Here is a 12,407-nt window from a genome sequence, read left to right on the forward strand (position 1 = left end):
TACTCTGAATTTTATTGATCATATGTCTCTATGACTTTGGAAAACTAGTTTTCCATGTCTGGAGTCTCACTCCTATACCATGGGTTATCAATTATCAGTGTTGCACTTCATCAGTTGCTCTCTCTCAATTATTTCACTTATCTTCCCTTTTGTACTTCCAATTGCTCTTTAACTCTTTTCAACCCCACGTGTCAAAATTGAGTTTCGCTCTTCAGACCTGTTCCTATTATTTAACAATATTCAATGACCTGCTAAGTAACTTGGGGTTTCAACCCAAATGAAAATGAGTAAGTGCCAAAAATCACTAAAAAACCCCACACCCAAACTAAAACAATGTAAAAAAATCCTCACTGAACAACCAAAGCCAGAAGAAAGGAGCTGAAACACTGCCACAATCCACACTTTTATTTCCCTAGGTCAGGAGTCATGGCCTGACAACAAGAAGTGCAGCAATAAACCCAACTCACTCATCCTTTGTTGCCTGAAATAAAACACAAACCCTTTCCAAACAGTATTGAAATGATAGTATAGAAGCAAGTCTTTAATTGAAAGTTTTCAGGTGCACAATATGGTGGCATGCAGTGATACAGTATTTCTACAATTTTATAAGGTTAGTTAATTAGTATATCTAACAAACATTGTCCAACTAGAAAAGCAGTTGGTTAGGTAATTTCCCCCCAGGTTTTTCCCCATTGCCCCCCTCCCCCGCCTAGTCTTTTAGACCTACACTTTGTGTATGATGTATGGTGCAAAACAAAATGTCCTTGCTAGACTTAAAGGCAAGACTAAACAGAATTTCAAGAAAGTATTAGTAAGGGTTTGTTAAACTATGGGAGAGGGCAGGAAAAGTACTAGAAGTAATAACTACATATTAACAATCTAGGAAGTTACAAATACATGAAAAATATATAAAAAGCTAAAAATCTTTAGGCATCACCCTAAGTGATTTTTTGGAAATGTTACTACTTTCTCCCTAGGATTCTTCCTCAAAAAGTATGGAAGCAAAATGGAAGCAGAATAAAGTTCATATGTAGAGACTATTTCTAGGATAATTCAGGCATCAGGTGTCCTCACATAGTCCCTAATCACATCTATTGCTCAAAGAAGGGTCAGCTCTGAGGTCAGACCAGGCTGCTTAGGGCTGTATCCAGTTGAGTGTTGACTGCTCATCTCTCTGTGGAATCTGTTTCATTGCTTGACAGGAAAAGAGTTTCTTTTCACATCCAGTAGGAGCCTCCCTCGATTCTTTTTTACCCATTGTCTCTTGTCCTCCCGCCATGCACTGTGGAGGCTCTGTTTCCTCATCCACTTTCATGGAGAGCCACTGTTACCTCCTTTCAAAACCTTTCACTCTCCAGACAACACCAATGTTAGACCCTCACCTTTACCCTTTCAGGTCAGGTGTCCCAACTGCTTGATGGTTTTGGTGGCTTCACTGAACTCACTCAGTCTGTCAATTTATTTTTTGTAATGAGGAGGCCTGAAATCTGGGCATATTATTATTATTATTATTATTATTATTATTATTATTATTATTATTAATTATTATTATGTCAAAGAATATCTATTAAAAGAACATAAGGCAGTCTAGGATGCTATTGGTCTTTTCTGCTATCAGGGAACACAGCTAGCTCATATTGAGCTTTCTCTCTGCCACATGCATCAGGGACTTTTCATCAGATCTTCTCCCCAGCCAGTCCTATTATCTGGCATTGGAATCTATTATTCCTTCCCAGGCAGAGTATTTGCCATTCCCCTCTTCTCTTACTCTACCACACAAGCTGTCAAGCAGTTTGTCGTCTGTCCTACAAAGGGGCTCCATGCATCCAAACTGCTCCTTCTGAAAACATCTTTATATTAGATGCCATTAAGCTCTGGAGGATCTCAGGTTCTGTCACAATTGTGCCCTCCCTTCTGCTAATCCACATTAAGAGTTTTCTACTCCTGTTCAAAGTCCTGCCCTCCCTTCACCTGAGGGAGAAAAAGAGGAACACTCTTCAATTAAATAATTAGCTAGTTTAGCTTTTGTCACTCTTAACTGCAGGCCCTGCCAAATCATATTGTAGGCATTTCATTGCTTTGCTCTATTTAGTTTTTCAAAGAGCTCTGAATTCTTTAGATCATTTTCATTTATCATTTTTCTCTGTTTTAAAAAAGTTGCCTGTGTATTCTTAATATTTTTAAGTAGTTCATCGTTGTCTTTCTATTTATTAAGTGGTAAGTTCTCATTTCTTATAGATAATGACATTGTAGCATTGTAGTGTTATAGTGTATAGTCTTTTTTAACCTAAAAATTGTCTGCAGGATAATAAAGTATATTTCCACTAGAATTATGCTTTCTTAAGTTGTTAGTAATAAATAGTACTCAAAGATATTTAAACTTTCCAAATTGCTGCCATCTACTGTAGATAATTATTGTAGAGTGAATAGAACAGATTACTGGGTGTTGCAAATAATATTCTGTCCTATAATCCCTTTTAATAATATAGATATATAAATATCATTCTATTGACTGCACTGAGGTAAGATGCTTTGCAGTGGTTTTACATCATATTATTTCAAAACTTCGAGTTTTTTATGTTTACTTTCAGGATTTCAAAATACAGAACTAAAGGGCAAAGCATTGTTTGGTTTATCCTTTCTTGCCTTAAATAATTTATCACGAATGCTGTAAAATATTAAGCTTTTTGTTCTCATTAACTTTTAAGTTTCTTCAGTTTTTTTACTCCCTACTCAAAAATCAGATCAGCATCTGAAAATGTTAGCTCAAAGCTTCTATTTGTATATGTCCTATGTTTCTGGAATTACAATTTTTGTGACTTAAAAGTTCGTAATTTTTGTCTTTGGGAAATTCACTCATATTTGATAGTCACTCTTCTTTATATTGAGACTCCTGCAAACCCCTCCCAAATCATTAGTATCTCATTCTATCTTCTTTTTCTATACCAAACCATAAAATATTTTTTTTTGTGGTATCTTACTAGTCTCTCATTTTTGGTCTCTTTTTTTTTTTTCACATTCCTCAGGACATGACTGATTCTGTAAACATGCAGCATGCAATTCATTTTATGGACAGGAAGCTGTAGGACTGTATCCTCAAATAATCCCCCTCTTCATTTTCATGGTTACTGGTGTCTCTTTTCAGTATATGCCTGAACACGTCACATAAGATATCAGCAACATCTGAAATCTCCACTGTAGTCTTCTAAACCCTTACTTTCATCTTAATATTCCTTTCTGTATTTTAGCTTTCACAAAGGTTCTGAATTTTACCTGTAGCTCATCTGTTTCCCTTGCCTCCCTATCACAGCAAGTTTTTTTTAAACATTTTTCTAAGTCAGTGGTCTGAGTATAAACTTCCCCTGAGGTTCATCTCGTTCTTGATTTTACTGTAATGTCAGAAACCAGTAAATGCACGATTAAAATGCTTGATAGCAACAAATATCCCACCTCATTTGGGATTGCTGATAAGCTCTAAGTTTATGAAACACATTTCTCTTTAAAGCCATAACTTTGTATATGTTTAATTATTCTCCTTATTCTTCCTATTGCAACACCACTTATTAATTATAATTGGCTTTATATGGAAGTGTTTTTAATGCTTCCACATTGCGGGCACCAGCAGTCAGTTGAATGTTTAAGTGAGGCATACAACCTCTTATTTGTTAATGTACTTCATAAAATACTTTGTATTTCAACTTCTTTTCACAAAATATCCTAAGTTTCATTTTCTGTTTTTCCAGAAGGAGCATTTAAGGTCACTATTTTATCATTTTTTTCTTATCCTTTGATAAAGAATTTCTTCCTGATAGTGTCAAAATCAATAACTGCTGATAACAGAGTATCATTTATCACGGAGCTTAGTCCTTATTTCATGCCTCACAGTCCTTTCTCTCTTATAAAACAATGTGCATTCACTAACTTAAAAGATCCACATCCCAGGTATTTTGTAAGGGTGTGATGTGTATGCAGTGCTTCAAAAGCACACAGCAGGGTAACAGTTCTATTTATGCTCTAAATATTTCATGTTCCAGCCCCCTGTCCTTTTCCTATGTCTTCTAATCCTACCCACCAGTTTATTTTTGAGTTCAAAGTCGAACTTTTTAGAGGGTTGGCAGGACTTGGGCTATTTAAGGAAAGAAATAAACTTGTTGCTCTGAAGTAAGTGATTCGCACCAGAACAGGTACTTGATATCTGACCGTTGTTCTGCCACAGATATTTGGCTTTCTACGTGGGAATGATTATTGCTGGATGTAAAGAATTTTTTATTTCCTGAAATAAAATTTGAGAAAATGCTCAGCACAGAGAGCTAATTCATAGTCACAGGCAACAAGACAGGCTATTGATGCAGATCAACAAACACGTGAGACATTCTGTGGTTAGTAAATGACAAATTTAATTGTCAAGCCACTTGGCCACTGCAGAACCACAGCCACTTTAGTCTGAGTGTGCAGGTTTCTTGAAGACTATAACCTGTAAGATAGCCTGAAATGTCAGGAAAAGATATGTTTGGGTAATGGTACTGCAATACCCGAAAATGATAAAGGAGGCAATCTTTGGTATTTCTGGATTTTGAAGGCGAAACATCTCTAGGCTGAATATGCATTTGCCTCGAAGAGTTAGAACATTATCTTTAAATGATAGGTAAATTTATTTCTGATAATAAGGAAATAATAAAGTCAAAAATATGCATCATTTAGTTCAGCAGGGAACAAATGTCTGAATGCATAACCAGAGTAATAGGATGAAAATAAGTATGTTGAGTATACAAAAAAATCCAAACCAAATCAAAAAGCAAACCTTTTGTTTGTTGTGTATGAAATAATATTTCATAAAGAAGATATAACAGCTGGATCCCTACAAATTTATGGGGCCTGCTGGGATTCATCCAAGAATCCTCAAAAATCTAGCTGATACCATCACAGAACTTCCCTCAATCATTTTTGAGTGGTCTTGGGAACCTGAAGAGGTCCCAGCTGACTGGAAGCTGGTGAACATTGTCCTCATTTTAAAAGGCAAGAAGAAGGACATCAGAAACTACAGGCTTGTGAGTTTCACTTCAGTGCCCAGTAAAATTATGCTAAACATTATTCTGGGAGGTATTAAAAAACACCTTGAGGACAAAGCAGTCATCAGTCACAGCCAGCACAGCTTCATGAGGGGAGAGTCCTGCCCATGGAACCTGGTTTCTTTCTGTGACAGGGCATCCCACCTAGCTGATCTAGGAAAGTCAGTAGATGTAATCCATTTGGACTTCAGCAAAGCTTTTGATAGTGTCTCTCAGAGTGTCCTTCTGGACAAAAAGTCCAGTGCACAGCTGGATAACCAAGTTTTGGGATGGGTGAGCAACTGATTCACAGATCATGCACAAAGACTTGTGGTGAATGAGGTGACATCAGGCTAGCATCAGGTCACTAGAGGGGTTCCAGAGGGGTCCATCCTCAGCTCTCTGCAATGCAACATCTTCATTAACAACCTGGATGTGGGACTCAAAGTAATATGAACTAAATTTGTCAACAACACTAAACTGGGAGAGGCTGTCAATTCCCTTAAGGGCAGAGAGGCCCTGCAGAGAGACTTCAATAAAGTAGAGAGCCGGGAAGTCACCCGCCATACGTCATTTAATGAGAGCAAGTGCCAGATACTGCACCTGGAATGGGGCAATCCTGGTTGTGTCACCTGGAATGGGGCAGTCCTGGTTGTGTGTGTAAACTGGGAAATGAGAGGCTGGAGAGCAACACTGTTGAAAGAGACTTGCGGGTCCTGGTCAACGGCAAGCTGAACATGAGTCCGCAGTGCCCCGGCAGCCAGAAGGGCCAACCCTGTCCTGGGGTGCATCAGGCACAGCATCACCAGCCGGGCAAGGGAGGGGATTGTCCTGCTCTGCTCTGCACTGGGGCAGCCTCACCTTGAGTGCTGGGGGCAGTTTTGGGTTCCACAATATAAAAAAGACATTAAGCTCTTAGAGGGCATCCAAAGGAGTGCCATGAGGATGGTGAAGGGTTTGAAGGGGAAGCTGTATGGGGAGCAGCTGAGGACACTTGTTTTGTTCAGCCTGGAGGAGACTGAGGGCTCATTGTGGTCTTCAACATCCTCACAAAGTGGGTACAAATCTCTTCACTCGTGTGACTTGTGACAGGACTCAAAGGAAAGCCATGAAGTTCCTTCAGGGGAGGTGTAGGTTGGATATTAGAAAAAAGTTTCTCACCCAGAGGGTGGTCGGGCACTGGAACAGGCTCCCCAGGGAAGTGGTTACAGCACCATCCTGACAGATTTCAAGAAGCATTTGGACAATGCTCTCAGGCACATGGTGTGACTCTTGTTGTGTCCTGTGTAGGGCCAGGAGTAGGATTCAATGATTCTTGTGGATCCCTTCCAACTAAACATTTTTTCTATGCTTCTAAATCAAAGCCTTATCTCTTGCTTCTTACAAATTTATATTTTGAATTAGTAAATTCTAAGTCATCATTTTACACAGAAGTATTAAAGGATGTCCAGGAACCCTTAATAGAATCTGGGAAAGGGAGCACATGAAGAAAACACTCTCTCTCATATGGCAGAAATAAATGTGTATATATAATTCTGTAATGAGTGAAAGAAAGATTTCTCCAGTTCTGGGAAGAGATACCAGCATTACTCCATGGGAGGGGTTTCACATAAATATGGTTTGCAAAATAAATGCAACCAATTAAATAAGAGATAGAAAAAGCATGCATCAGGAATTAAAAAATCAGATTCAGAAATTCAACTTATTTCTAATAATAATAACAACAGTATCAGTTTTTAATCTGTCCTGGGGTGATGTTATGAAGCCCCTTTATTCCTTAACCATCCGCTCAATGCCCAAGGACGCTGTTTCTTTAGGATGGACCCAAGTGTGGGGCAGTTGAACGGCCGGGCCCAGCGGCTCGGGGGCTCTGGGGGGCTCTGGGGGACTCGGCCGGGCTCAGGAGGGAGTGAGCCAGGAGCGCTGTGCTGCTCTTTGGGGTTCTTTTGTGTTCCAGCTAGCGGGAAAAAGGTTCTGTTGGTTTGTCTTGTTCTTTTTCCCTTTCCTTCCCCCCTTGTCTCACTGCCTCCCTTCCCTCCTCTCCAGTCTGGGGAGGCTGCGGGTGGCCCCGGCTGGTCCGAACCCACATCTCTATTCCCTCTCCGGGAACTTGTTGTATTTTGAGGGGTTTTTTCCCTGTTCTACTCTTTGTTTGTTGTTAATAAATAGTTTGGGTTTTTTTCCATTATCACTTGCTGTGACCCACTTGTCTTATTGGTGGAGGAAAAGGAGAGGCCCTTTTCCCTTTGGAGGAGACACTCACTGCAGAGTGTTTCCTCCTGAAGTTTTGTCTCCAAAACCGAGACAAAATGCAACCAATTCAATAAGAGGTAGAAAAAGCATGCATCAGGAATTAAAAAATCAGATGAAGAATTTCAAGATAATTTAATAAAAGTATCACATTATAATCACTGTGGAAAACAGGTGATTTCAAATTAATAGATTATTTTTAATTCGATAAACCTAAGGGAACATTTCTCTTTATGCAGGGGAAATTAAGGAAGTCTTTGAATTTGGTATCCAGGGGGAATTTAGGAGAGGTATCTAACAGAACAAAGAAGAAACCAGCTAAAGTACTGATTATATTTTTAGTAAAAATATTCATTAAGAGCTGATATAGAGTGCCATTTGATGATACAATCACAGATAATTATAAGCTTCAGGGGAAGTTCTTAAAACTGTTATATTAGATTGTTGCATTTCATGTTTTTAGTGATTTTTAATATTTCAGGTATACATTACATTGCAATCTATCATGGTGTGTCCAATCAGAAATTAATGGCATTAACAAATAATTTTCACTTATATTTTTTGGTCTGACTTAATATGAATTTAACTCATTAAGATAAAAAATTAACATTGCATTCTAGCCTTTAGAAATGGATTTTCTTATGTTATTAACAGGTCTATTAGAGCAGGGCATAATGAATGAAAATCTAACAGAAGAATATATTTAGCTTAATAATAAAGTTGTTTCACACAGTACCTTATTAAGATGACTTCATTAGCAAAATTGACAATATATTTGAAACCATTCCCATTGTAAACTGCAAAGCAGAAAAGAATCTTCATAAGAAAATCAGAAATTAATATTCACTGTTCTTCTTCGTAATCCTGTTTTAAACCCCCACAGGCAAGTTATTACTTATGGACAATCAGATTAGGAACATATGCTTTTTAGTACATGTTGTTTCATATATTTATCATTTTATATAAATAAGGTGTTATATTCACAGTGAAAAATATTATTAAATAGGTAATTTATAAATACATATCTTTATAAATATACAATCATAATATTTATGCAAATATAAATATGCATATATTGTGTATATGCATGCAAATATAAAGTCCTTGTTTACATGAATACTTGAATATCTATTTCTGTAAATATATAAATATATTTCATATTATTAGCCTCATAGTATTCTTATAAGTCTTAACTATTTCTTTTTAAAGATGGGTCTTGATGCGCATGGAAGCTATACAAATTCACATCAAAAAATTGTAAGAAAATGGATAGTTGAAGGCATATAGGCCAAGTACTAGAAAATGACTCAAACCATAGAAGCATCCTTCTTTTCTTACTAATTCAGAACATAGACAGGACATCCTCCCAGGGAAAACTCTTAGCAGAAAATATTTCAGTGATAATAAAAAACTGACTAGCTAATGCTCTTGACATAAATTGTTATCTTTTGTTTTATATGGATGTGTGAATCAGAAATTCTGTCCTCAGATCTGTTATTCTATATCTGGTTCCAATTCATCTGCTTCCTGGGATGAATGGTGACTGTGACTTTTGCTTTCCTTACTGTCATTCATATTTTGACTCCGGTAGAAATAAGTTTAAAAAATTAGCTTGACCTACTTTTGATCTCTAAAACTTTTAAAATATGTTCAATGGCAGGATATAAAGCATTAATAGATACAACCTAACAGCTAAGTGAATCTCTTATATTCGATAAATTATCTCAAACATCTTCTAGGAATATCAAAAAAATTACCTACTACTCTTGGATGTTCCTTGGAATTGTTGCCTTACTCTATTTGAAAGATTAAATGCCTCGAGTTATTTAAGCATCGTTGTCCTCCGCATGAAGGGCAGATTCAATAAACAATTACCTTGCACTGTAGCAGCCCAGACAAAGAGCCCTACCAGTCATCAAAAGAAAGTTAACACAAAGAGGCACCTGCCACTATAAACACAGAGAAAAGGGAAGATCTGTCCTTTTCTTCCCCATTCATCCAGAGCTCTGCGTAGATAATTTCTACAACTGAAATGTTCTCTACCCATTTTCTTCCATTTTACTCCCCATCAACTGCCAGCAATCAAAACAAAACTCAGCACTACTTAGGGCCTGAGGACACATGCTGAGGGAATGTGCACACTCTTCCCACTCTGCCTTAACAGCTGTGTACCATTCCACAGGGAAATTCTTAAACTATCGACAGTCTGAAGAAATCACAGACTTTCAAGATATTTTCACTTTTTGCTGATGATCTTCCCTCTCTCCCTTCTGTTTTGTGGCAGACTGGACAGGGCTTGAGAGAGTTCTGAGAGACTGAAAAACTTGTATATCAGGACTGTTTGTCTCTCTCTTCCTAGATGCTATTTTCTTTCACTATCCATGATATGACTGTGTGGGAAAATTGTTGAGGCTAGAATTTCCTCTTTGGGTCCAGTTTTTCTGTCATCTCACAGCCACCACAAAGTCTCTACTTCAGCATATCTTGGCCTCTGAGTGATTCCAAAGTCCAAAGCTTAGGGGTCATCTACAAGGTATTTACGTCTGGTTATAAGACTAGAAATTTGTGCAAGGTGTGAAGGTTTTGATATGGGGAAGTGTAAAAAAATTCTGCATCTCATATTTTGAAGACCAGATGACAGACTATAAAAACTCCATATAATCTATGTGAATGAAAGAATGTCTTTATTTAAAATAATTAATTCAATTAAATATTGCTGACAAAAAGGACTACAGGTGATCACTAATAAAGTATCCAATTTGGAAAAAAAAACACTGACAAGGAATGGAGGAAAATATTCAGAAGAAACTGAAACAAAATCCTGGTATGTGACTTGTTGCCACATATCCTATTTCAAGTGGGGCAAATTAAGAAGACCGTTTTGGAACACAACAAGAAAAATGGTTATTAACAATTTACTATCATGCCGAAACCATGTAGTGGTCACACATTTTATATACAATGAAGGGAGCTATCTTATTAAATGTAAAGGCACCTGTAAAAGGGAGAGAAATAACAAGCTTGAGAGAGTAATGAGATAAGCTTAAAGTCTGAACTGCTTGCATGCAAATGACCTAATCTGAATGAAATTAATGTTTGCATTTCAATGCTATTCTGAAAGCACTGGCATTCCTATTGTTCTATCCTTACTTTTCTTGAATTTTCTTAGAAATAAGAAAAAAAACCTGCTAATTAAAAGGGTAAAGGGCATCTTGTACTCTGCCATCACACCAGATTATAAATGCTTGTTTCTAACTGAAAACTTATACTAAAGTCCATCAAAGACATGTCTGAAATTATTTGTCTTGTTAGCAATTTCAATGCAGTTTTAAATTTTTAAATGCATATTTGATTTGAAATGGAGTAATGTCAAAAGGATAGTGAGATGTTAGACCTCATTCAGATGGACTAGACATAAGTAACTTTAACTTTTTTTTCATATTAATAAAACTTCTTTGCATTTTACTAAGCTTTATGCATTCCATAATTAAAGAAATAAAGAACCTGGAGTCACGTCTGACTTCATCTACATTTGATTTCTAAACATTTAGTTTATTATTTCTGCAAAGGATATTTCAGAAGAGGTGAAGAGTATTTAAGGTATTTGCTTTCCATGCAGTTTTTTCTTAGACCCACCATAATAACACAGGAAAAGCATTTTCTTTATTCCATCAGATGTCAGTCTGACAGAGAACACCTTTCTAGCAATATGTGCTCAATATTTTGACCTCAGCCTAGCAAAACATTTAAAAGCATTCTTCATTTTAAATACATTAACAGGTTGTATTTCTTTAAATTATGAATATAAAGGTTTTTTGACAAGCGAGGGTAAATAACTATAGAATTGCAGAAAACCGAATCCAACACAAGCTTCAAATATGGATGTCACACTAATTCTAATGTAACACTAATTCCTGCTGTTATTGTTGACTTAGTAAATGTTGTGCTTCTGTCTCCTTAATGTTTCAGACACAAAAGGTTTTATTTAAGTGCACAGTTTCATGCAATTTGATTGTTTCCCTCCTCCCCTGTTAAATACCAGCAAATGAACCAAACACAGCTCTTCACTCTTTTTGTTAGGTTTTTTTTTTTTCTTCCATAGTTAAGCTACTAACAGGATCAATTCCTGGTGCCTTGAAGCACTATCCCTATGATTGGAGTTCTCCAGAGAAGACTAGGACTTTAGTGAAAATTTTTCCCACACTTTCTCCCATACTTGAAGGAATAAGGGCCAGGTGTTGTACAGCCTCTAAATACCAGAGAAAACTAGGGCTATCCATTAAGACTCTTGTCTGTGTGGTGCCATAGCAGCAGGGTCTGGTAAGGTATTCTTTCTGCAGTAGATAACAGCAGTACTGTGAAATGTAAGTAGTAAGGTAAAGAGGACATTCAACTGACATTCTAGTACCTCCAGATTTCCTACCTAAGCATAATATGGCAATCTCATAAATTAGCTGAAAAATTTTTGGAAAAAAGGAAATAACCTTGCTGGAATTATTATAGGAAATTAAAAGCATTTTCAGAGACCAAGAAGAAAAGTTATAAGGAGGAAAGGAAATTAGAAAGTCAATAATTTACAAGTTGTGAGATGGCTTTCATTTAAACTTCGAGAAGAAAAGAAAAAGCATAAAACTGTGCATTAATTACAGTTCTTAAAGGACCATGTCCAAAAAGAAAAAAAATAGAGGAGAAGATGCTGATGATTTGACTGTTCTACCACCTTAAGATGATAGTTAAGATAGGAAGAGAAATTAAATATGTATATTATATTTATAATTAATATATAATAAATAGAAAATAGGAAATGTTAATCAAAAACCCCACCATCTTCACTTGTTACTAGCCAACCATGAGTAGGAGTTCTATTACACAGGACAACTTGAAAGTGTAAGGCAGAATCATCTCAACTCTAAATATCCAAAAAGTCAAACCAGAAATCTAAACTCTATTCAATGGTTCGTCAAGGTGCTACTTCACCATCTTGTCCTGAAAACTGAGATTATTTCCTTGCCTTCTTGCTTGCACGGGTGTGATGAAGGATTTGTGATGCTTTCTGTATGAGAAGTTATGTTTTTACATTTTCTGACCTATAGTAAGTGTCAGTGAATT

Source organism: Aphelocoma coerulescens, chromosome 1A, assembly GCF_041296385.1.
Source record: "Aphelocoma coerulescens isolate FSJ_1873_10779 chromosome 1A, UR_Acoe_1.0, whole genome shotgun sequence".
Taxonomy (NCBI): Eukaryota; Metazoa; Chordata; class Aves; order Passeriformes; family Corvidae; genus Aphelocoma; species Aphelocoma coerulescens.